Source organism: Delphinus delphis, chromosome 7 (assembly GCF_949987515.2).
Source record: "Delphinus delphis chromosome 7, mDelDel1.2, whole genome shotgun sequence".
Taxonomy (NCBI): domain Eukaryota; kingdom Metazoa; phylum Chordata; class Mammalia; order Artiodactyla; family Delphinidae; genus Delphinus; species Delphinus delphis.
The window spans coordinates 40,865,742-40,890,816 of record NC_082689.1 but is presented as its reverse complement, the minus strand read 5'-3'; positions in this window follow the sequence as shown (position 1 = coordinate 40,890,816).

The window sequence follows — 25,075 nt, the reverse complement described above, 5'->3', positions numbered from 1 at the left end:
ATATTTTGTATCACTTGATATAAAGGGAAAATAGTTTCAGGTTGTTAAAGATGTACACACCATGATATGCCTTATTCATTCTTTGTCAGTTTACCAAATCCATTTACCAGTGTTCCACAAACATTTATTGAGCATCTAATATGTAGAAGACTGTACTATCTGAAGGGATTTAAGAAGAAGGAGGTGTTGAAAGAGAAGTAAGAGGAGGAACACACAGGGAAAGGAGATGGGAAGAGAAAGAAAAAAATAGGTTCAGGTCCTGCCATAAAAATCTCGTATCCCAGTCCATAAGAACACACTTTAAAATAATTATAAAACAGAGTAAATGCTCCTGGCTTTACTTTAGACTGTCACAGAAGATGTTTTGAGGAGTTGATGTTTAAAGCAAGTCTCAAAGGTTGAGTGGAAAGAACACAGAAGCATCCAAGGTAGATGAATTGAATGAAGAGTCTCAAACGCTAGACGTTCTTTCAAATGCAGAGAATTATACATCATTTGAAGTAGCTGAAATGTAGACATCCAGGTTGCTTATGGAGGAAATTGAGGCTGGAACCCTGAGCATGAACTGGATTATGGAAAGCATCTTGTGTCACAATAAGAATCTTGGATTTACCTCTTAGGCAAGAAAAGAAAAACATTGTAATATTTTAAAAAAGGAAGTGACATGATCAAGTTTGAGTTTTAGATGGATCATTTTGATAATTGGATGGTGATATATTGAAGGAAACAAGGCTGATGGTAGGGAAAATAAAAACACACTTGATATTAGTTGTCCAAGTGAGAGGTAACAGGGGCCAGAAACATCTGTTTCTTGAAAATTTCTTTAATTCTCTCCATTCATTCTCATGCAATATGTAACTTCTAGTAGATTTATTATTATGTTAGTTCCATTTCAAGAATTCTGAAACAACTGAGTTAGTACTTATTAATTTTGTATAACTTGACATTGTTCCTTCAAAAAATACTATATTAAAACAACATGAAAGTATGTGTTTTCTTTGTTTTTCCATATATCTTTGTTTACTAATTTACTGGAGAACACTCCAAGCACTGTATCACTTTAAATTCAATTATTTTTAATGGTTCTTGCATGTTTCCATAAGTATCTTTTACAATTTAGCATTAATGGACATTCAAAATCCTTTCAGCAAGCGGCATCAAAGTGCCATTTTGATGTTAAAAGTATATAGTATATTGAATATTATAATTTATTTTACCAAGAACATCAACATTATATGCATAAAGTAAAAATGGTTGCCTTATATTTAGAGATTGATACATAACTCATATTTTATCTGAAACCTATAGGTGTAAACAATATCTTGAATGGTGTTGATCAGTACAACCATAAATAAGATGTGCTTATACATTTTCTGAGAGCAGATTGTTCTGAATAAAATGTGATTAATATTTAGTTTCTGCTTGAAAAGTTATACTGTATTATGTTAATTTATCTTATAAAAATATACTGAAATAGTGAAAATAATAAAAGAATTGTATTTCTTTTTTTTCCCCAAAGTTGAAAACAAGTAGCACAGACAAGATACTTAGCACATTTACTCTCTGTCCCTCCATATATATAAGTAATGTATAAATTTGTATATTTTAATCTGTATGACAAGTTTGTGAGAAAGATGCAATCTTGCATATAATGAACTGGTCTTTTGATATTTGGATTTTCTTGTTTTATTTTATTATATTGTATATGCTTTTTAGAAGGAAAAGGATAGCCTCATACACATTCATTACAAAGTTAAGTCTTTTAATACCTGTCATCAAAGACTTGGACACTAGTTAGTGTGAAGAGACTTCAATATGCTTCCTCTTTGATCTCTAAATCCTTCACTGACTTATATTAACTTTTCTCTCCGCTTCTATTCCACATTAAATAGTGTTTCATTATTCAACAATAAGTCTTTTGAATGTCGCTGTAAATCAGATACACATGCTTTTGATAGTGCCATCATTAATAGGGATATTACTCACTGACATCTATGAACTTGAATTTATACAGTGCCCCAGAATATCATTATAGCAGCCATGCAAATCATTATGTACTCAAGGCCTGAGGGAAATAAATCTGAGTCTTAAGAAAATTAGTCAGCAATTTGAAGTCCTTCAATGGTTGCAGACAGCATTCATAATGAAATCCGGACTCTTTACAGAAGGCCCCTCATGATTTCAACACTGTCTAACTTCGTTTCTTTCACTTTCCTTCCCTTTTGTCTAGTCTTAAATCAAATTCCCTAATAATCTTGGAAATTCGTGCTTTGCACAGTCCTTCCCTCTGCCTAGAATGTCTCTCCCAACTTTTATTCCATTTGGATAATTTTTGCTCTCCTTTCGAAAGTCCACACAGAAGTAAATTCATTGCAAGATAATAATAATAGGGCTTATGTAAATAATCGCACAGCACTAGGGATATGACAATGAATAAAAATACTCTCTGTCCTCAAGTGGCTATTCACTGGTAAATCTTTTGACTCTTCAGTCTGTGACAGATGCCCTTCTTCTATTCCTTCAGAATAATCTCTGCATATTTCTATGACAGCACTTAAGTCCTTAATTATAATATTCATCTACTTTTAAGAATCTCCATTAATTTCTGAGGTGCATTACTGTAGAGAGAGTATCTCTCTTTCTCATATCTCAGAATCTAGCACAGGCACTGGCAAGCAGTAGGTCAACTCCAAATATTTATCAAAAAGATTAATGCACAAATTGAATGAATGGAGAGTCACAATAAGTAACTGGCATCTAAAGGAGATGAATATATATACGTGAATTTTTTAAAACTGATCTTATTTACATGCAAACATTTTTATATTTAACCTTTTTAGATGTATCTATAATTTCTTACCAACGTAAGTGTAGTGCTTTCACTATAATGTAACCATGTTTTCATGTCATTATCATTTGTGATGATAGTTTCTGTATTTGAACAGTGAAGTCCTTAAGGTCATTGGAGTTAGTAGGTTATTTATATTTCCATTTATAATTCCAGAATGTCTTTGTTTCTTCTGAGATATTGATTTGAGATTTTTAAAAAACAATCCTTGCTATTTCCACAATTACAGTATGAATGTGGCACTTGCTAAACATGCTGATGAGCACCTAAAAATTTTCTATGAACTCAAATATATATATTTTCAAGGTGGAAATTTTGCTGACTGAGAAAGCACAAAGGAAAGTACTAAATGAAGTCTTGAAAGGAACTCCCGTTAACACATGGAAAAGGCTCTACTGTCTAGAGAGATTGTTTTTGATTTCTATATTCTCCCATGCTATCTGACATGCAATGTTCTAGAATGACACTTTATCATAAGATAGTTGCTAGCCACATGTAGCTATTTAGATTAAAATTAATTAAAAGCAATCAAAATTTAAAAGCCAGCTCTTCAGTTGCACAAATCACATTCCAAGTACTCAATAGCCACCATGTTTTGAAAACATGTCATGTGTATTATATAGTATATTTTTTATGTATCTATATGTTTATTTAATTTTCAGGTTTGATTTTCCAGAAATTTCCAATAAGTGATGTAAAAATGAGGATGCATCCTTCTAAAATACAATTTTATTATTTCAATAACATTGGACATATTAAAACATATATGACATTATATCATTCAAGTTCCTCAGAGCTGCTGGGTTATGTAGTAAAGGCAAACATTGATCTGGTTTTCAGATGATTGAGAGACAGAAGTTTTGAGAAGCTTATTCAGGCACTTCTGTTTATTCATTTAAGAAATACTTATTAATGTGGTAGGCTTTTGTTGCTGTTTGTTTTGGAGTCAGTAATGAAATAATCGACATTCTCTCCTTGTGAGATTTCAATCATCTGAGACACAATCTCCTCCTCTTTCATTGTCTTCATGAAAATTTGACATGCAAATGAAAGCCCAGAAAAAATAATCACTTTCCTCCTAATCTAAGGATTTTTTAAAGCTTAAGTTTGTTCAATTTAAGGTATGATATTAGAAAGAATGTGAAACATAAAAATTCTTTACACGCTTTGTATTTGGTAAGCAAAAATCCACCCCTACACAATTAATATGGTAGTGTGAATACATTATGATGAAATATTCTCCTTTAGTCTCTTACATCATTCCTTTATATTTGGAAGAGAAATGAAATGAAAGAAAGAGGGAGTAATTCTCATCTCTGAGTCTCAGCCTCACCCTCTGTGCTAGCTCCACATAATGTCTGTGACTATTATTTAGTTAACATTTTTCTTTAAAGTGACTCTTTTAAAAAAAGCTTATATATAATGAAACCTTATGTCTCTACCACATGTGGAAAACTAGTATCGTCTCTAATTTTGGATCAAAACAAATCTGTATATAAAAAAGAAAGAGGGAATAAGATGAAGAAAGGAGGAAGAAAGAGAAATGAAGGAAAGAATGAAAAAAGGAAAGAAAGAAAGAAGGGAGAGAAGGGAGAGGGAGGAGGCAAGGTGGAGGGTTGCAGAGAGAAATGGAGAAAGTGTTTCTGAGAGTGATAAACTGCCTTCATCTGAATTTGAACCATTTTGCTGGTGATCACGATAAATTCACAAGTCCTTCCTAAATACACACTTTAAACTACTTGACAATATATGACAGATTGGATCCTCCCACTTGCTCCATAGGTATCTGCAGTGAGAGAAGTGATGCCACTAGTTCAAACTGTACTTATACAAACTGAAGAAAAGTGGCAGCTTGGCGTAAAGTCAGACAGGGTTAATGATAGTGAAGCTGGTGGGCTGACAAATGTGGGCGATCTTTAAGCAGCTCTTTGAAAGGTTGACTGCTGAAATGGTAGGCAAAGTGATTCACTTGCTAAAAAGGAAAATAAAGTATAATTATTGATACTAAATTATAATTAAGAAAAGAAAACAGCCTTTAGAAAATAGATTCTGTCTTAATTTGCAAATCCCTAGCTTTCAGAAGCAAAATAAACTCCAAAGTAAATTTTTATTTTATGGGTTTAGCATTGCCACACTAGGATAATTAGATCCAGTTTTTTTCTCTGTTCTATAAATTATATGGTCTTTACTTTGACCTTTAGCTGACTTTGCTACTCAAAATACTACATAGAAAACAATAAGAAAAAATAGCTTGGTGTTTTACATAAAGTGATGAATATTTTATTGTCTGTTTAAACCAGTACACGGTAATTTTTACAGTGCTTCACTAACATATATTTTAAAGTAATCAGACAGTTCTACCCAGATGAAATTGGTTATACAAGCATACCAATACAGAACACTGCTGCTAACTGTGCTCCAATCATCCCTAAGTGGGTTAGTTGGGTTTATTCAGTTATGAATCATATGTTATTGTTTCATTTTTATAATATAGGGGAAACATATTCACAAATATTCAAACTATGCAAACTAAGAGAAATTCATGTGAAATGTAAAAGAGGGAAAAGCAGGATGGTACCTCATCAATTAGCCCACTTAACATTTGGAAGTAATTGTTCATATATTCAAAGGTGTTGTTTCCTAAATTTTAGCTTTTGAGTGGTACCTTCTACTAAAAGAAGGTCAGCATTAATTGTGAAATAACAGTGACAACTCATTAATAAGAAAACTATATCTTTAAGGAAATGCCTTTTTTTGTGTCACTGTGCCTCAAATGAAAATTAGCAAGCATAATTTTCCACTTTATGACTATCATGAATGACAATCATTTTGCCTAACAAATTTTATTTTGCCACTGCCAACTAAGCCCTGTGTTACTAATCCTGTTAAAACTGTCAACTATATTAAAAGGGAGACAGAGATAGGAATAGAAGTTACAGCACTGTATCCCTTACTATTTCTAAACTTTGAATTGATAAGTTATTTCCAGTTATCCTCAGTGTAGCAAAATTTGTCAGAAGGACTTGATAGGACAGTGATTTAAATAGCTTTTGAAGCATATTTTCTCTACAAATAGGAATATCCACATTGGGAATTCCAAGAAGCTCTTTAGTGACTAGAGCTGTGAAATAAATTAGTGTGATTAATATTTTTCAGAAAGGTCTAATGCTGAATACCAGTAGGTTGGTTAACTTCCAACTTGATTTGAGCAAGAAATTCTAAAATACACAAATACCAAATCTTCAAGTTCATATCCTGGTGGGAATATATTTTTACCAGGTTTTGCAAATTCTTAAGGGAACTGATGTTCTGTATGCTAAAGAGCAGAAAACTTGAACTTCAGAATTCTTTCTGGATGATTCAATAGAATGTATTACCTATTCCATTTCATTCTAATCCTTACATTCAGTGTCATTTGATTTTCAACAAGGATTCTAAGACAATTTAGTGGAGAAATGATGCCTGATTTAATAAATGGTGCCTGGACAAGTAGATATCCACATGCAAAATAATGCTGTGGCATCTATTCCTCACACCATACATAAAAATTAACTCAGAATTGACTATTGATCTAAATGAAAATATAAAACTCTTAGAAGAAAACTTAGATGTAAATCTCATGACCTTGACTGAGGCAATGTTTTTATAGCTATGACATCCAAAACCCAATAAATTGTGTTCCATCAAAATTAAAAAGTTGTGTTTCAAAGGATAAATACGAAGACATTGAAACAACTTATAAGATTATTGGAGGAAATATTTGCAAATTACATATCTGATAAGAGATTTGTATCTAGAATACATAAAGAATTCTTGCAACTCAATAATAAAAGGACAAATAGCTAAATTGAAAGTGATCAGAGGATTCGAATGTACATATTTCCAAAGAAGGTATAAAAATGTCAAACAAGCACATGAAAAGATACTCAATATTTTTAGATATTTGAGAAATGCAAATCAAAATAACAATGAGATATAACTTCTTACCTACTAAGATAGCTATCATCAAAAAGAGAGACAATAACAAGTGAGGAGATTGGAATCCTACTACATTTATTTGGAAATGTAAAATGGCATACCTGCATTGGAAAACAGTTTGGCAATTCCTCAAAAAGTTGAACATAGAGTTACAAGGTGACACAGCAGTTTGACTCCTAGGTATTTATCCAATAGAAATAAAAATATATATCCACACAAAAACTTGTGTAAGAATGTTCATAACAGCATTATTCATAATAGCCAACCAGTGGTAACCCTACAAAAATGTCCATCAACTGATGAATAATAAAGGAAATGTAGTATATTCACACAATGGAATATTATTATGTGATAAAAAGTGACAAAGTACTGATAGTTGCTACAACATGAATGAACCTTGATAACATTATATTAAATAAAAGAATCCAGCCCAATAGAACACACATTGTATGATTCCAAATATACTGTATACCCAGAATAGGAAAATCTTTATGTAAAGGAAGTAAAATAGTGATTATCTAGGGTGGAAGGAGGGAATAATAGAAAGTGATTGCTAATGGGTACAGAATTTTTGGGAGGTTACCAATTAAAATATTTTAAAATTGGAGTTGTGTGATGGTTGCACAACTATGTGATATATTTGAAAATACTAAACAGTTAATTTTAAATGGGTGGATTTTTTTAGGACCCATTTAAATAATAAGAAGGAGTAAAATGAAAACAAAAATTTTATACATATATTTTCTCATCCTCACAGCCATGGAGGAAATGGAGAAAAATATTTATTACAGTAACACACTGTACTATACAAATCCATTCAAAATTATATCATTTATGGTTTTTAAAGATTATAAAGAAGATTCACTATAACAAGAATCTTTAAAATGTTCGTGAGAAATATACATAATATTTACTTTGCCAAAAAACAATATTTTAATATGCTGATTTTATTTCACTGACTCTGAATGTGTAAATTGAAGTGCATTTTCTCTGAAGAACTTCTTGATTAAATAAGCCTTAATTGTTTCTTTTTGTTGCAAATCTGATATTTTCTTTATTAACAACAATGAATATGAATCTAAATTGTCCATGCTCTTGAACGTTTAATTTTCTTTCTCCAATGAATATATAAAGAAAGAAAAATGTATATTATTACTTGTATTCACATATATTTAATTGTAATTGATCTTAGTAACTACAGGAAGTAACTGACACACAAATAAGATAGTCAAACATACACATACAAAGTGAGAGGAATAAAGATATTCCATTATATTATCCTTCCTATTTTAATATCCCTTAAAATGTTGTTTCTGAAGTTACCTATTATAAATAAAATATAATATTCTAATTAATAGATAAGACTTGGTGGATTAAAAATTTGAAATATAATTTTCCTTTTATCTGCTTGGTACAGGCTTGACAAATGATGAACAGTGCTCAACCATCCTAATTAACTGTCTCTTACTATCCATATGGAAAAGAATTTCTCAAGTTGCTTTTCTTGGTTAAATAAAGAAAATGTTGGGAATACTAAGAACAGTATATTGATTCATCATTATTTATTCCAGATTATGGATAATTTCCCCTTTCAGTTTCTTTTCATGGTAGAGTATGGATTTCATTAATATTGAATTTCAATGAAAGTAAAAATTTGGGTTTTATACCATCCTTTTCAATTGGGAAAATTTTATTGCCTAATCTATTCTCTCTGTCCCTACCTTCCCCCATCTCTCTCATGAAGGTAAATTTAAAAATATTTTTTCTTTCACCCAACATCTTTATTTTGCCTCTTATATCACTTGCCCATAAAATTTTTGCAAAGTTTCAAAATGTCTGATTTTTCTATTCAAGGTTTAGTTCATGACTTCCATTTCTCTCATCAGCAGCAAATACATTTCTATTTTCATGATTGATAGTCCTCAAGGAGGGCTATATCTTCTGAAGGGTGAATCTGTCAGCTCAAATTTCTACTTGATGATTTCCCAGCAGGCTGACAAATTTACCCATTTTGTCTTTTTACTCTTTTCATTTCTCAGCTTTTTGTTTCAAGTTCCTGTCTTACTGGTCATTAACAACATTAGTAACATATGCTACTGAATGGGAAAGCAGAAGACAAAGAATTTGTATTCTTCTTTTACTTTCTGCCAATGACTGACATGGTTGATGGTAGAGATGCTTATAGTTTTATTTTACTATTATTCGCAATCTGCTGTGACATGATATTCTGCTGTGAAATCTATTCAAGACAGTAACACATTCTTGCTACAGTTAAACATACATAAATTAATCTTGGAATAAATATTTATAAAGATTTTGTTATACTTAAATATATCTTAATCTGCACAATGTCCATTTTGTTAAATGAAATAACAACCACACTTGTGAACTCTTAATGAACTGGAATATGGAAAGTTGATTCTCCTTTTTTGTGATGTATTTACACTTTTATGATATTTTCAACAATTATTTAATGAGTTCCTACTATGTTCAGTAAAACAAAAAAGATCAATGCCCACATATAACTTTCATTAGTTGAGAGTGATTAAAAAATAAAGAAGCAAAATGTGTAGGATATTATTATAATAATAATCAGAATGATAATATGTCATACATCTAAGCATGAAAGAGTACATTATTTAAAACCGCAACAATATAAAATGAATTTGTGTATAAACAAGTGTGGAATGTATCTGTGAGTGTGAGAGGGTTAGGGGAGAAGGGTGGGGGTGAAGAGGTTTGTTGGGGAAAGGGATTTCAGAGGCAGTCATCGTTTATTGAGCTCCTATTCATACATGAAAGATTTCCCGGCAAACAAAGCAGTCCAACTTTTTAGAGAAAATGAATAATATTGATTCTTTTTTTAAAAATGTATATTTCAGTGGTGTTTCTAAGTACAAAAAAATATTGAATAGAATTTGAAACTCTGTAAATATCCTCCTTTTTTACTCATGTAATAGTGTCTAAATATGTGCCATAATTGCATTGTTCTCATAATTCTCATGACTTTACTTTTCACATGTCAGTCATCTCCTGGGATTTTCTTCAATTTTCCTCTTTTAAAATGTTATCTTACCATATTGCCTTGTTGACTGTGACCTTGTTATCAACTCCACTGCCACAAGAAAAAATATGATTTAACCTCCAAGTGAAATGCAGGTTAATTCCCAAGCTCTTTCAAACGTGTTCTCTTCTAGGCCTGCTAAAAATATAAAATTATTTATTTCTAGTTCATAAAGTTAATAGTGAACTTACTTCCAGACCTTTGAAACTTTTCTTGAGAATTGTCCCCCTAAAATATTTAGAATATTTTACACCTCATAGAAATCATAATAAATTTAGGTAAGTTCATAATATTTGTTTAACTAAAAGTAATTGTTTGGAGAGCTTTAAATGCACTCAAAGTAAAGGAATAGTACATTCTGTGTTTTTTAAAATTAAATCCCTGCTCATTTTGAGTTCAACTTGGAAATATTAATTCAAGATGAATAATAGGCTCTGATATGATGATAGTTCAAGCTGTAGGCAAAATAGAAAGTAGGTGACATTTATTTCCCTTTTGGTACTCTACTTCTCCGTGAGACATTTCCCCTATTAAAACTTACTAAATTTGTTCTGTATCACCTAACTCTGTAAGACATCAAATAGCTAACTTATACATGAACCATGATAATATATGAATGAAATAAGTCTAGAGATCTGCTTCCCAAACTGCATTAATTGTTTAGTTTAAAATACTATATTTTCCTTATTATGAAAGTGATATGTGTTCATTATAAAATATTTAGAAAGCAAAGAAAAACTATAAGAAAAATTTAAATGATTTATCATTCAACCAGCTGTCATAACCTCAGTTGGAGTTTCCAAATGAATAATTTTCATATGCCTATGTAGGAACATTTTATTCAGAATACCTGCATAGCACTGAATATACCCCTATATAACATTGCATTGGCATGTTTCCATTTAATATTATCTAATATTATTATTTTTAGTACTTGGCAACATTAAATTATATGGATCTTAAAAACTTTATATAATTAGTAACATTAGATTGTTTTATTCTAATGTGACAATAAATATGCCATATAATTAATGACACTGATGTTTGTTCTAATTATTTCTCCTCACAAATTTCTCAGAGATGAGTGCACTATATATTGACAGTGTATGTTGATTTCATCCAAGAAATAGAATTGCAAAACTGAATAATCTATGGTTTTTATTTTTTATATAAAATTCTACAGTGTGTTCAGATACTTCTATATTAGAATGAGCCATAAATGACACTAAATAATACACTTCATTTTAATCTTTGACAATCTGGAGACAAAATTATTTCTTTGCTTTTCTAATATTAAAATCAAACATTTTTCTTACTTTATTTTTATTGCTTATTTTCTTTTGTGAATTGCCTATGCATCTAGTTTGCCCATATTTCACTTAGATGTCATTTATTTATTGATCTTGAAAATTCTTTTATTTCATATATTAATATCATACATATTTTAAATTTATTCCCAATTTAATGTCTCAGTTTACATATGTATCAAGCATAGCATAATTGCTTTTGAAAAATTATGTATCAAAATAGTCATGAGCATGACTACAAAACAATCAAGTTGTATCAGACCAAAAAAAAATCCTCTTACTTAATGACATGATTATAGCTATGAATACACCTAAAAATCACTATCTTTATCTATCTAGTTATAATCTATTTTTCTATGTTTCTTGTTTCAATTATCTAAGATATTTATCTTGAAAAGAATGTTTGGAAGACATGACCAGCTAAAGCCATATAGGTTAGAAGACAAAAAGCTCTGAAGTGTTCATAACAGTGATAATTCTTATTCACAGTACCTCCCCAGAACATTTATAAAAATATTGAATTACTAAGAATTAATATATATTTAGAAATAAATCATCATCACTTTTGCTATTTGTTTTAATGAAATGATTTTCAGTTATCGGGATGATGAATTCATATGATATATCTCATTGCTTGTTAACATTCACTGGAATAATCAATATTAAAAAACTAAAGAAAATTGTTTTCGTTTACATCATTTCTGAAATAATGGAATAAACTTCTTACAAATAAAACATGAGTTTGAAAATATAGTTTCTAATGTTTTTAATGCTAATCGTCACTCTACATTGGATATTTAGGTTAATTACAAACTTCATTTTATTTTTATTTTGCTTTTTAGACTTTAATAATCATAACAACAACAAAGAAATAGATCTATACTGAATTTTTGTAGCTCTCTGGCTCATTATAACACTTATGTCACCTACTAACTAGAGGTGAAGTTAATTAGACATTTGTGCCCTCATATGTATTCTTACAGATTTTGTATGTACCCTATATCATTAATTCATTCATTCAATAAATATTTCATGGGTATTTTAAAATATCCATTATTTTGTGCACTTCTGGGAACAATAGAGACCAAGAGTGAAGTCTTGTACTCATGGAATGTATGGTTCAAAACTGGTAGTAATTAGATAATCATGTTAACAAATTTATAGTTGTCAGCTGACATAAGTGCTCTGAAGAAAACACACAGAATCTACGTGAGCTCATAAGAAAGCAGCATTATCTAGACTGTGCACTGGCTTTGTGTGAGACACAGATGATGCTGTTCTCTCAATGCTAAGCTCCTCATACTCAAGTGTTACATTATATTTATCTTTGTATTTCCAATGACAAGCACTGTAACTAGGCATATATTGAGTAATCAAAACATTCAATCAACTGACTTTCTGTAACAATAAAATTTTAAATGACTTTATGTAGTTGGCACTATAAGAAGACTGCTATTATTAAAATTAATTAATAATCCAAAATAAGCTATCAAAAGAAAATATTTAGTTCATTGTTGGTAAAATGTCTTTTATTTTATAAAAAGACTGTTTAAAATGAGATAACATACTCTGTCTCCAAAATGTCAAGAAAATATTTTTCTCACCTAACAAGCATAAAACATATGATTTTTGAAGCATGACCAGAAAAAAAATCGTATTTAGCATTTTTCTGCCCAAACTTAAGTAGCAAACTTCATTGCACTAACGAGAACACTAATCTCTACATATGAAGATTAGTTAGAGCTGACATTTTTTCTGTGCTAATCTCATGTTATTCCTGTAAACAGTTATGGGATAGATGAATGAATAAGGATCACTGGTTACCATGTAAAATATGATAAATAATAGTGCTTCACCCCACTCCATTTCAGTATACAATCTTGGGTCAATGTTTTCCCATCTGTAAAGGCTAACAAAATAGAAGATAGTCAGAGAAAGGCAACTGTATTGTTGTGGATTGATTTGTTTCTTTTATTTTGTTTGAATAGATAAGTGGTAGAAACTGATTACTATAGATTGGATAACTAGGAGTTTACTGTGATAGGCTGGCTTCCTTTACATCATTTTGCTATTACCCTCAGTCACTTATGGAAATATAGCCACAGTCAGGGAAGTTAGGAATCACTTAGCTTTAATGGAAAGGATACTCCCTTTGGGGAAAGGAGTTGAGAGGAGTGGGAGGGAGTAGGAAGGATCTAGGGGAAAAAGATTTCCTTTATGCTGTTAGATGAATGAATATCTCCTGCAGGCCTCAGGCCTGGAATCCAAAGCTAATGGACTAAAAGTGGGAGTAATTGGTTCAAATGTTAATAAACCCAGAAGATTGCAGACATATTCAGGGGTGCATTTGTGGTATTGCATATTGGCCTTTTGCGTCATTTAAAAATATATGTTAGTTGTTGAAAGATGTGCTGTTCATACACTTTTAAGATGTTTACAATTGTTCAATATCTCATCAACATCTTTAATAGCCATGCAAGTATATTTTCTTACAAGATATATTTCAATATTAGTCACAGTTTAATTTCTGTGGTTTCCTATTTCAAGTGCTGCTAATAGGGTGTTAATCCACATTGCATAAATTGTGTTCAGTAAAATCACTGTCTATTTTTTTAAAACTTAATTGAAAAGGAAACACTCAAATAGAACAAAAAGCAATCATAAATTCAAGCAATAGTTAATTTTTATACTGATTGTTGAGCCAGTGTTGCTAATTGTGATGATTGATTTTGAGTTACTTTCTTGATTTTGGGAAATATTAGTAACGTGAAATATATGACTTGTATTTATGAAAAAATTCCAAACTTCAGTTGTCATTTACATGTTTCTGTGTCTGTAAAGATAGATTTTGTTAGATCTTTAAAATAAAAGGAATTTTTGTTTAGACATGTTTATGTTAACTGTTCGATAAGATTCCATAATTAAGCTCTACAGGAGGTACTTTTTCAGAGTTTTTTGCTGTATAAATTTATGAAAAATATTTATGAAGTCCTAAAATTGCTGGTGACTCTTGGATGGTTGCATATTATCTATGGGAGCCAAATGAAATCAGCAGAAGTTTTGTCTGCTTAAAGTGCAGAGGAAGTTAAACTTCAGACTTGGATTGAATAGATGGGCCTTTCAGTTTAAGTGTAAACAATAACATTAGGTTATATAAGGTTAAGAAACATACATGGAAACAGTAACAATGTTTACCTGTCTTTCTTCTTTTGATGAGATTTTCTTTCAGAAAAGGTTGAAAGAATACTTTCTAGTTCCTTTCATATTTGATACTGTCAAATAGAGATAATCTTGCTGGAACAATGTTATTCTACACTGTTTTCTTGTATCCAAAGCGAACACTAGTTCCCAGTCCTTTGCATTTTTTCAAATACGACTGTTAGAGTTCTCAATTATGAACTGTATTTATTCTGCTATAGTTAGAAGGTTTGGCAAATGTCTTCTAATGAAACTTTGTAATATACCTTATTAGGTTTCTACCTAAAAATAAAAAAAAGTTGGAGATCTGGAAGAATAAGTCAAAGAAATGCCTTATAAACATTTTACCTTAATTTTCTAATACGGGAAATGTATCAGACTTATCACACGGATGTCCTTTTTAAAATATATAAGGATGGGGATTGAATATCATTTTAATAAAACTAATTTCTCTTTAACAGAAATTCCCTCTTCATGTTAATTGCTCCCACTAAAATCAGCTGTGAAAAAATTAACAGTACATGATACAATTCATTTTCTTACTAGAATATACTGACTTTCCATATTTTACATCAATTTGTACTAGTGAAATAAAATAAAATTTGCATTTAATTTACCCGTGAATACTTTAGGATTCTTGGTGGGGAATCTACCCAGACAAATTTCTCTGGGATGTCCACAGGGACATCCACCACAGGAATATCTCCTACCCTAAGAGTCTGATTTCCATGAGGAGGACCACTTCTCAAGTACTCAACTGATTGGACCAGGGTTGGAGCCCTCCTTGCCTCCCCAACTTGAGCTGAGTCAATCAAACTTTCTCTCCCAGGAACTTAGAGCTCTGAGACTGGAGTTTGCTCTTCATCTGTGACTGAGCCTATTGCTTGTTACCTTGATGCTGGTGATACAGCCTGCCTTCAGGAAAGAAGAACTGGTTTATTCCTAACATTAATGGGACCAGGAACAAGCCTATTACTTTTTTGTTTTGTTTTTTTTCTTGGCTCTGCTTTTATTGGATTGATGTAAACTTTTGACCATTTTCTTGAGTTATTACAAATTTCATTCTGACAGATTTTGCTTCATTCTTCAGTGATTTTATGGAGGGTCAGATCTTTGGATTTATCTACTCTGCCATTTTCACTAATGTCATACTATCTGCTTTTGTAGTTTAAAACTATATTATTAGTTGCACATGAATTGAGAACTGAAATATTTTTCTGTCTAATTGACATTTTTATCATTTTAGAATGTATAACCTCATCTCTAGTAGGACTTCATAAATTAAAGTCTGGTTACTCTATGATATATTCATCAGAGTTTTCTTTGGCTCATGTTTGCAGAGTATAGCCTTTTCCATCCTTTTACCACCAAACTGTCTTTATATTTAATATGTGAATTATGTATGCATCATATTATTTGTAGTATATCTTACTCAATTTACAAAAAATACATTGGGCTTCCCTGGTGGCACAGTGGTTGAGAGTGCCTGCCGATGCAGGGGACACAGTCCGGGAGGATCCCACATGCCGCGGAGCGGCTGGGCCCGTGATCCATGGCCGCTGAGCCTGCATGTCCAGAGCCTGTGCTCCGCAACGGGAGAGGCCACAACAGTGAGAGGCCCGCATAACGCAAAAATAAATAAATAAATAAATGCATTGAAGAGAAATTAAAGATCTGCATGAATAGTAGGATCTATTATATAAGTGGATTGGAAGACCCAAAATTGTAAAGTTATTGTGACTTTCCAAACTGATTTTTATGTTCAATGCTATTTCATTAAAAATCTGAGCATGAGAAGAGGAAGGAGTTTAACAAGATCATTTTTAAAATTTAGTGTTTTTCTTTGGTTCTTAGGAATTTTGTTATGTACGTGGCAAAATTTGTGTTTATCTGTGTTTATCCTGCTTGGGGTTCACAGAACTTGCATCTCTGGATTTATGCCCTTCATTATCTTTATTTTTGTTTTTATTTTTTTTGGCCGCATGGCTTGTGGGATCTCAGTTCCCCGACCAGGGATCAAACCGGGCCCTCGGCAGAGAAAGGGTGGAGTCCTAACCACTGAACCTCTAGAGAATTCCCTATACCCTTCATTATCTTTAGAAAATCTTGTCCTGGATGACTTCAAGTGTTTTGCTGCCAAATTCACACTCTTCTCAACTTCTAGTACTCCAATAATGCGCATGTTATGCCTTTTCACTGGTTCCCATGTATCTGTTAGAGTATTATGATATATGTTATCATTTTTTTCACTATGATTCAGAACACATATTTTTCACTGAATTGTTTTTGAGCTCACACATCTTTTCTTCTGTTAGTCTATTATTAAAACTCAATACTTGCCTTTACTAATGAAACTTTTTGTTTCTGACATTTCCATTTTATTTCATATTCTATTTTCCATTTAATATACAATCTTTGTGACTGAGCATTTTGTATGATTCAATTTTCTCTCCATTTTTAGCATATGATTTATCTTAATTTTTCCACTTTTTTAGAAGAGGTTGCCCTAGAGTTTGCAATATACTTTATGACCAACTCAGGTTGACTTTCAGGTAATACTATGCCATTCCACAAGCTAGTGCAAGTACCATATAATAACAAATTATGGCTATTCCTCCCTCTCATCCCTTGTATCATCGCTATCGTTTATTTTATTTATTTGTAACTATAGAGATGTAATCATCAATACATTATTACTATTATTTTAAACAAACTGCTATCTGTTAGAATATTTAAGAACAGGAAAAAGAAAAGTTTTTATTTTACCTTCATTTATTACTCTTCCTATGCTCTTCCTTTCTCGTGTATATCCATATATAAATTACTCTATGTCTCACTCTATGTCTCAGCAATGATCCTATAGATAAATTTACAGAAGTTAAAAGCTGAAATATTTGGCTCTACTGTGTATATGCATTATTTTTTTATAATTTAATATTCAAAATATTGAGAAATGATTCACTTTTTCTACTACTCAGTTACCTCTAGGGAAGTGAATACAATTCTATAACGTATTTGTTTTTTAATACAACATATGCCCAACTGTGTCAGAAAAGGTTTAGGCAAGATTCTGGTTGGTTTACTTTCAGTGTCTGTGATATTAGTATGATGGATTTTTTTTTTCACTCTGTTGTTAGGTTGAAATAGTCTCTGCTACTTACTGACAATCTCTGCATCTTTAAATAATTTTAATACCTCTTTAAGCCTGTTTTGTACTCCACAAAATGGTGATAATATTACCTATCTTACTTGGTTTTGTTAGTATTTACCTAGATATACTGCATACTGTATTTAGCACACTGCTTAATGTACTTACTATACTGCTTTGCAAATATTAAACACTTAATACATGACAAATTTATGAACAGTACAGTAATTACATTCATTGCTAATAGTAGACAAGTTTTAGAATCATTTTCATATCATACCTTAGAGAAAAAATTAAACATGACATCTAAATAGAGTTGATCATTCCGTTTTACTAACTTAAAATAAGGGGTACCACTCATTTTTTATAAAAAGATGGATAAAATTACTCTGAAATTGTCTGCATCTGAGAACATCAGGGGTTTTAATATCATAACTTGTGTTTTATGCCAGCTTGGATTACCATAACTAAGCAGTAACAAATATATAAATCCTTTATTATATTGTTTGCTTCTTCTTTTTATTCTCTTTACTTTTTTATACAATGCCAGATTGAATGAGCTATTTCTGTCTAATTGACAAATGTAACAGTTTATTGGGCTAAGTGCTTAGAGGATTGCATGAGAGGTTTAAACTTCAGTGTCAAGATCCTGTTGCTGCTGTAGGCTATTCACCTCTTTTCAATAGCAAGTTCACTCCAAGTGTCACCTGCTTTCTTGGATGTGCAAACTTTGTGGCAGAAAACGGGTTTGGAATCCTCACAGCTGGTCAATAGGGACAACATATTTCAGTATTCTCACGTAACACTCACACACGATTTTTTGTTTTTTTCTATCCAGCTGACTTACGTCTTCATTTTAACATCTTGTTACATCTGCCTCTGCCAATATTTGTCCCCTGGCTGATTGGCCCCCCTCTCTATGTTTCAGCCATTCCCAAGCAGGACACATACACAATATAATTTCAGCAATGAATTTGAACAAAATTTATATGTTCCTTGTTCTTATATTGGCTTACAAGGTTTTCTTGTTTTTACTCATCTCTCTGTTGTCTTTTAACTTTCTGCCATACAATTTTTTTCTAAGCAAATATGTGTGTAATCTGTCTACAAAATACACTTTCTCACTTGTCAAATTATTACCCCTTGTTTATTGTTTATGTTATAAATATTTCCCAGATGTGATTTTCATTTTTGAACGTGTTTTTTTAAATTAATGGCATTATGATTAATAAAAAAAAAAAACCCAAACATTTAGGAAATGCACTAAACTAGACAGCTTAGAGATCAAAGAAGTATGATTTTTAGCTGGCCCTTTCCTCATTTTTACATATGACGGAACTAGTACCTTTAGTCCTCAGGCTTCATTAACTGTCTGACGTACAATGCAAGCATCAACCGACGCAAAGTTAAATAACAGCTTCAGCCTCATCTGCTTATGAAGATTGGGATACGTCTTGGTGGCTGAAGACCCCATATTTCGTAGGTTAAGTGTAAACTATATGGCAGATCCTTAGCCTTTGGTTTCCAATAACCTCCCTCTTTAACGCTTTTGCTATATTGACTCAGGTTATCACCTGATATTTCTACTTCATTTTTCTGTTCCTTAGCATGATAATTCCTCTTTAAAACTGCAACTTCCTATGAACCTCAGCACTAGTGGGAAGAAAAGTAAATCTCTCTTCCTCTTTGACAGTAGTTTAGGATTTTCTTCACTCTTGAGTGGTTTTAATTTTCCTGAGAGAGCCTCCTAGAGTTGTGGGGAAGAGCAAGTTTGGGCTGCAGGCTCAGGATGTGACATGAGAGGACAGTGGAAATAAAAGCTATAAGCTAGGAAATATTTCAAGAAATTCCCAACCTGGAAACTGATTCAGACTGTTTGACACACAGAGGGAGGCTGGGTACAGCCAAGGCTGCAAGACCCACCCTAGTGGCACGCTTACTAAGTCTCAGCTTCCCAGTGCTTTCCACATGTGAACTTTTTCACTCCTTACAATTACAATAGATACTATTGTTCTCCCTGTTTTACAGTGAGTAAACCAAGTCACAGAGGGGTTAAGTAACTTATTTAAGGTTATGCAACTAACAAGTCATCAAGGTAGAATGTGAACCCTGGCAGTTGTCTGCCTCACAGTACATGCTGTTAACTACCTTTTAAGTCGATATATTGGGAGTAGTGGCCAAAATCAGATGCTATAGCAAGAGACAGTAGAAGGAGAAAACTGTGTGTGGCACAGCAGTGCTCAGACTGAAAAGTTACTTTAGATGATCATTGTGATGGTTAAGACACAGAGGGCTGCATCACAAACCTTTGAAAAGGCGGGCGGGCTGACAATACAATTTATCATCCAAATTTAGGCACTTTTAAGGATAAAAAGAGGGCTATTAATAATTATGCTGAGATTGCAGGCTTAATTCAGGACCATCCTAGGCAATCTGAACATATAATCACTAAATGTATAATGTATAAATGTCTTCCCCAATATTTCAGGTGGTCAGAATAGGGCCAACGTAGAAAATTGCTATGTTGATCTAGCCAGTGGTAAGGAGCCAAGAAATCACTGTTTTGTACCAATTTTTATGTAAACATTTTGTGCCATAGGTGGGTTACCTACTACATCTATTACAGGTTCTCAGACAATAATATTACACTTTCCAGAATATCTCTTCCAAAATTTCACTTTAACGCTGCTCCCTTGATTTCTATGTCAGGATATGACAAGAAATAACCATATGAAATTTCTTATTGAGCCTGTTTAAAGATGAGTTTGTGACAAGTGTAATATTATATCACCCAGTATCCTTTCTAAAAATGTCACACCTGAAATATTACATTTAGAAATCGATGTTAGAAAAATTATTTCCTCTAAAATGTAGATAGGTTTACTTTTCTCATGAATATTATTTAACTCTTTGTTTTAATTTGTCCTGTAAAATATGCTGACCCTTCTAATCTTCATAGTTGTATTCTCATGTACTTGGTCTTCACTTTCTGTGTATATTTATATTTCTTTTTGTCTGGATTTTCTACTTCTATTTTATATTTTTTAAATATAAGTGCTTTTTTGCTCACAGCTTTAGCTCTTTCCTGAAGTGAGATTAAATAAAGTATCATAAATGCCTTTTCAGTTGTAGCAAACCAGTAGAATCTGGATACACCTTTCATAATTATCATTCTGGAGACAACTGTTGATAATGTTCTTATTTTTTAAATTTCTTTTCAGGGAATTATCTGAAATAATACCCACTGATTATATCACTAGTGTTTCTGTATGGCTAATTTACCTATACTCTGTCCTCTAAATCAAAATAAGGGCAGCCTTGCTCAGAAATGCTTCAATTCTTGCCACTAGCTCCCCTAAGTGGGGAAGGGTGGCATAACACTGATCAGAAAATCAGATGTCAAATCATCTGTAACACAAAAGTCAGCAAGAGTCATCCCTACCCAAGAGATCTCTTTTTATACCTCTGTATAAATGTTAGTAAGCTCCACTATAGATGCAATCTATATGAAAACATGCTGGACACAGGAAAGAATAAGTCTTAGTGCATTTAATGTGAAGATTCATAGTTTGTGTCAGAAAAGGAATTTTGTGAAGGTTGAAATTTGGAAGAGCATAGACCTGTGTCTGAGGGAATGCATTATATATTAAACAGAAGTGAACAAAGAATTGTCAACTGCACCTCATTCCAGAACACCCACAACTTGAGAAGAGCCTGCTCCAGTGTGTCCCTGCCCAACATGCTGAATGATTTCAGACACAGAAATTTAGTTGTTGAAGGTCGCCAACATTTATACCATGCTAAGACATGAATATAAAGAGCATGACTTCAAACATAATTACACAGAAAAGGATTGGAGGGCAGAGAAGAGATTAAGTCACTCCTCAAACAGTGACGAAAACTTTGCGTGTGTGTGTGTAGAGGGGGGAGCTTAATTGATCTATTATTTGAAGGAACATAGATATAAAAAGACAAGCATGGATCTCATAAATAATTTTGCAACCACTGGAAAAAGAAAAGTGGCCCTGAAGATCCAGAGAAAAAGCACAAATTAAAAAAAAATGCTGGGCTTCCCTGGTGGCGCAGTGGTTGAGTCCGCCTGCCGATGCAGGGGACGCAGGTTCTGTGCCCCGGTCCGGGAAGATCCCACATGCCGCGGAGCGGCTGGGCCCGTGAGCCATGGCCGCTGAGCCTGCGCGTCCGGAGCCTGTGCTCCGTAACGGGAGAGGCCACAACAGTGAGAGGCCCGCGTACCGCAAAAAAAAAAAAAAAAAAAATGCTTTCTGTGGCAAACATAAAAATATTACGATACCAATATTTTCTTTAAAGATCTTGAGGATCAGGATAAGTGAATAAACTTAAAGAGAAGTAAAATGAGAAATATAGGGTCCAAAACAAGCAGATTTAAAATATAGATAAAAGGAATGTAGGTGGTAGTTTATTCAGAATAAATGGAGAAGTAACAACAATCAAGGACATAGTAGAATATTATTATCTTCTAACATGCTTTAAAGATATTTTTATCAAGATATTTAAACTAATTGAAACTTACAGTAATGATCATACTCATCTTAATTGAAAAGCCAATTCTCATTGCAAAATGAACTATTCATATCAGATTTATGGTAAGAAAATATTTGTCTTCAATTTCAATAAACATGCTGATATGTGTCCCTGAGACACTCATCTTTTTCTTTTTTAATTCTAACTCTAATATTAGATAGATTAGGTGAAGACGGACAGATAGGAAGATAGGTAGTTGGATGGATGGTTGTATAAATGACAGATAGGTAGAGTTGCAGCTTGAGTTGTGTTCCCCCAAAAGTAACTGTGAATGTAAACTTATTTTGAAATAAAGTCTTTGCAGACTTAATCCAAGTTAAAATGAGGTCACATTGGATTAGGGTGGACCTCATATATAAGTTTATAAGAAACTGCCAAACTGTTTTCCAGAGTGTCTCTGCCTTTTTATATTCCCCACCAGTAGTGTATGAGTATTCCACTTTCTTCACACCCTTGTTATCACTATTTTTAAAAATTTTAGCTATGATAGCTGTATAACCATATTTGATGGTAGTTTTAATTTACATTCCCCTAATGGCTAGCGATGTTGACTATCTTTTTGTATACTTATGTGCCATCTGCACACCCTCATTGGTGAAATACCTGTTCACGTCATTTGCCCAGTTTGTAATTGGACTGCTTGTCTTTTTATGGTTGATCTTTGAGAATTTTAAAGTATAGACACTTGTTCTTTGTTTGATATGTGATTTGCATACATTTTATCCCAGTCTGTTGCTAGTATTGTTATCATCTTTAATGGTCTTGTTTGAGAGAAAAGTTGTTAATTTTGGGTGCGATATATCAAATTTTCTTATATAGATCATGCTTTTGGAGCTAATTCTAAGAATTGTTTGGATATCCTTAGATCCTAGAGATTTCCTCCTAAATGTTTTTATAAAATTAGCAGCCCCTGAGATAATTTTATTTTGTTTTGTTTTTAAATAAATCCTATTGCTCTGTCCTTGAGCTCACTGATTTTATCCTATTTTCTCCATTTTATTTTTGAGCCCACTGAGCAAGTTTCTCACTTATTGTATTTTTTTCAGTTCCATGGTTTTTATTTCATTCTTTTTATAACTCCTCTTTCTCTGCTTAGATTTTCTATTTTTCATTTGTTTGAAGATCATTTGAAATTACTTATTTAAGCGTTTTTATGATGACTGCTTTAAAATCCTTGCCAGATAACTCCAAAGTCTTACTTACCTTGGCATTGATTTCAGCTGATTATTTTCACTCAATCCATTTCTGATTTTCATGATGTTGTTTTTGTGGATACTTCTTACTAGACATCTTGGGTATTATGTTAGGAGACTGTTGCCCTCATTTAAACAATTTATTCAGCAAGCAGTCCACTGTATACATTTAGCATGCAGGTCTAGGTCTACATTCGTGAGCTGTGATTCCAATGAAACCTAATTTTCAGAGCCTTTGTGGTGCTATTTTCATCTGCTTGGTTTATCTCTTGCTGGTGGAGTTCCCATTGTTTCTTGCTGGTACTATTTGCAGAGATGGATTTTGCTTCAGGCTGGGCTGCCTGGTGCCACTTGCTGGGGAAAAGGTGTCACCAGCCCAGAGGACTTAAGAGCTCTTCCCAGATCTGGTGCTAGTTGTAGCATGATCTCTCCTGCTTTGGGGGGATAAAAAGTATTTCCTAGGCTGTGTACTTGTGACTAGGTTAAGCTTGCTGGTACTGCTTGCTTGCCTGGTACCTCTAATTGAGAAAAAGAGTCTCAGGTTTATGGAGACAAAGAGAATTCCTGGACTGGACACTCATTGTGGCTGGATCTTTCTTGCCTGCCTATCCCACCACCACTACTGCTCTTGGTCAGGGAGGGGATTCTCAAGATCAGCAGAAAACAAGAGTGCTTCAAGAGCTGGATTTGCTTATTGTAGTGGGAGGTCCTCTGTTGGTGCTCCAGGGCCACGTGCTGTTTCTGAGTGTGGGAGGGGAATTTCCCCGAAGTGAAGAAGTGCACTTTTCCTAACTCTTATTGTCAGCATGGGTTTCCACTCTCTCTCTCCCTTGCTGGTTCTTGAGTATTAAATACTCATTAGGGAGGTAAAATATACACTTTAGAAAATATGTAATTAGGAAAATCTGCTGAGGCACATGCAGAGCAAATAAACAGTGTACTGACTCCTGTTAAGTAAAAGTTAGAAATATAAGAACATTTGTGTCATTGGATATATGTCTTCATATAGTTCAGTAGACTCCACTCCAGTTCTTTCTTAGTACATGTAGACTTAACCAGATATATTAGAGCTCACAAACAAGTCCAGTTTGATACAATTCAAACTATATATGTTGTGGGAGCATTGAGGAAATTTTCTAATAAATCAATTTTAGAGTACTTCATTTTGAAATTTTTAGTTTCTTTCTTAGTAAGTACCAACCTTTAAGATTATTCCCTAAAAAGGTGTAAACGCTTGACATAACAACACTTTTAGGTACCCTTCTCAACACAGTAACTGAGAGCTACATGTATTACATATTGTTCTAAAAATATTATAGTAAATAATAACAGTAAAAATAGTTATTGAGCTCTTATGGTGTCAGTCAATCTTCTAAGTATTTTATATGAACTTATTACTTTAATTCTTATAGCTGTCTTATGAATTAAATACTTATTATCACTCTGTATATGAGAAACCTGAGGTACAGGAGTTAAATAAATACCTTGCCTAAGGTCACATAGCTGGCAACAGAGGTAGGATCCAAACACAGGGATTCTGTCTCATATGCCTGTGCATATTGCTAGTAATAAACAAACAAACAAAAACAACAAAACAAAAACCACACTTTAGACAGTAATTACCAAATTCAGGCAATTTCTGGGGCAAATAGAATAATCTGTGAATAATATGGGCATACCATATTTAAGAAAAAATTATACATTTTGACATAACTAGTTTGTTACATCTCCTCCTTAATACATGAAAAAGGAAATACATATATTGGTTTGCCATGT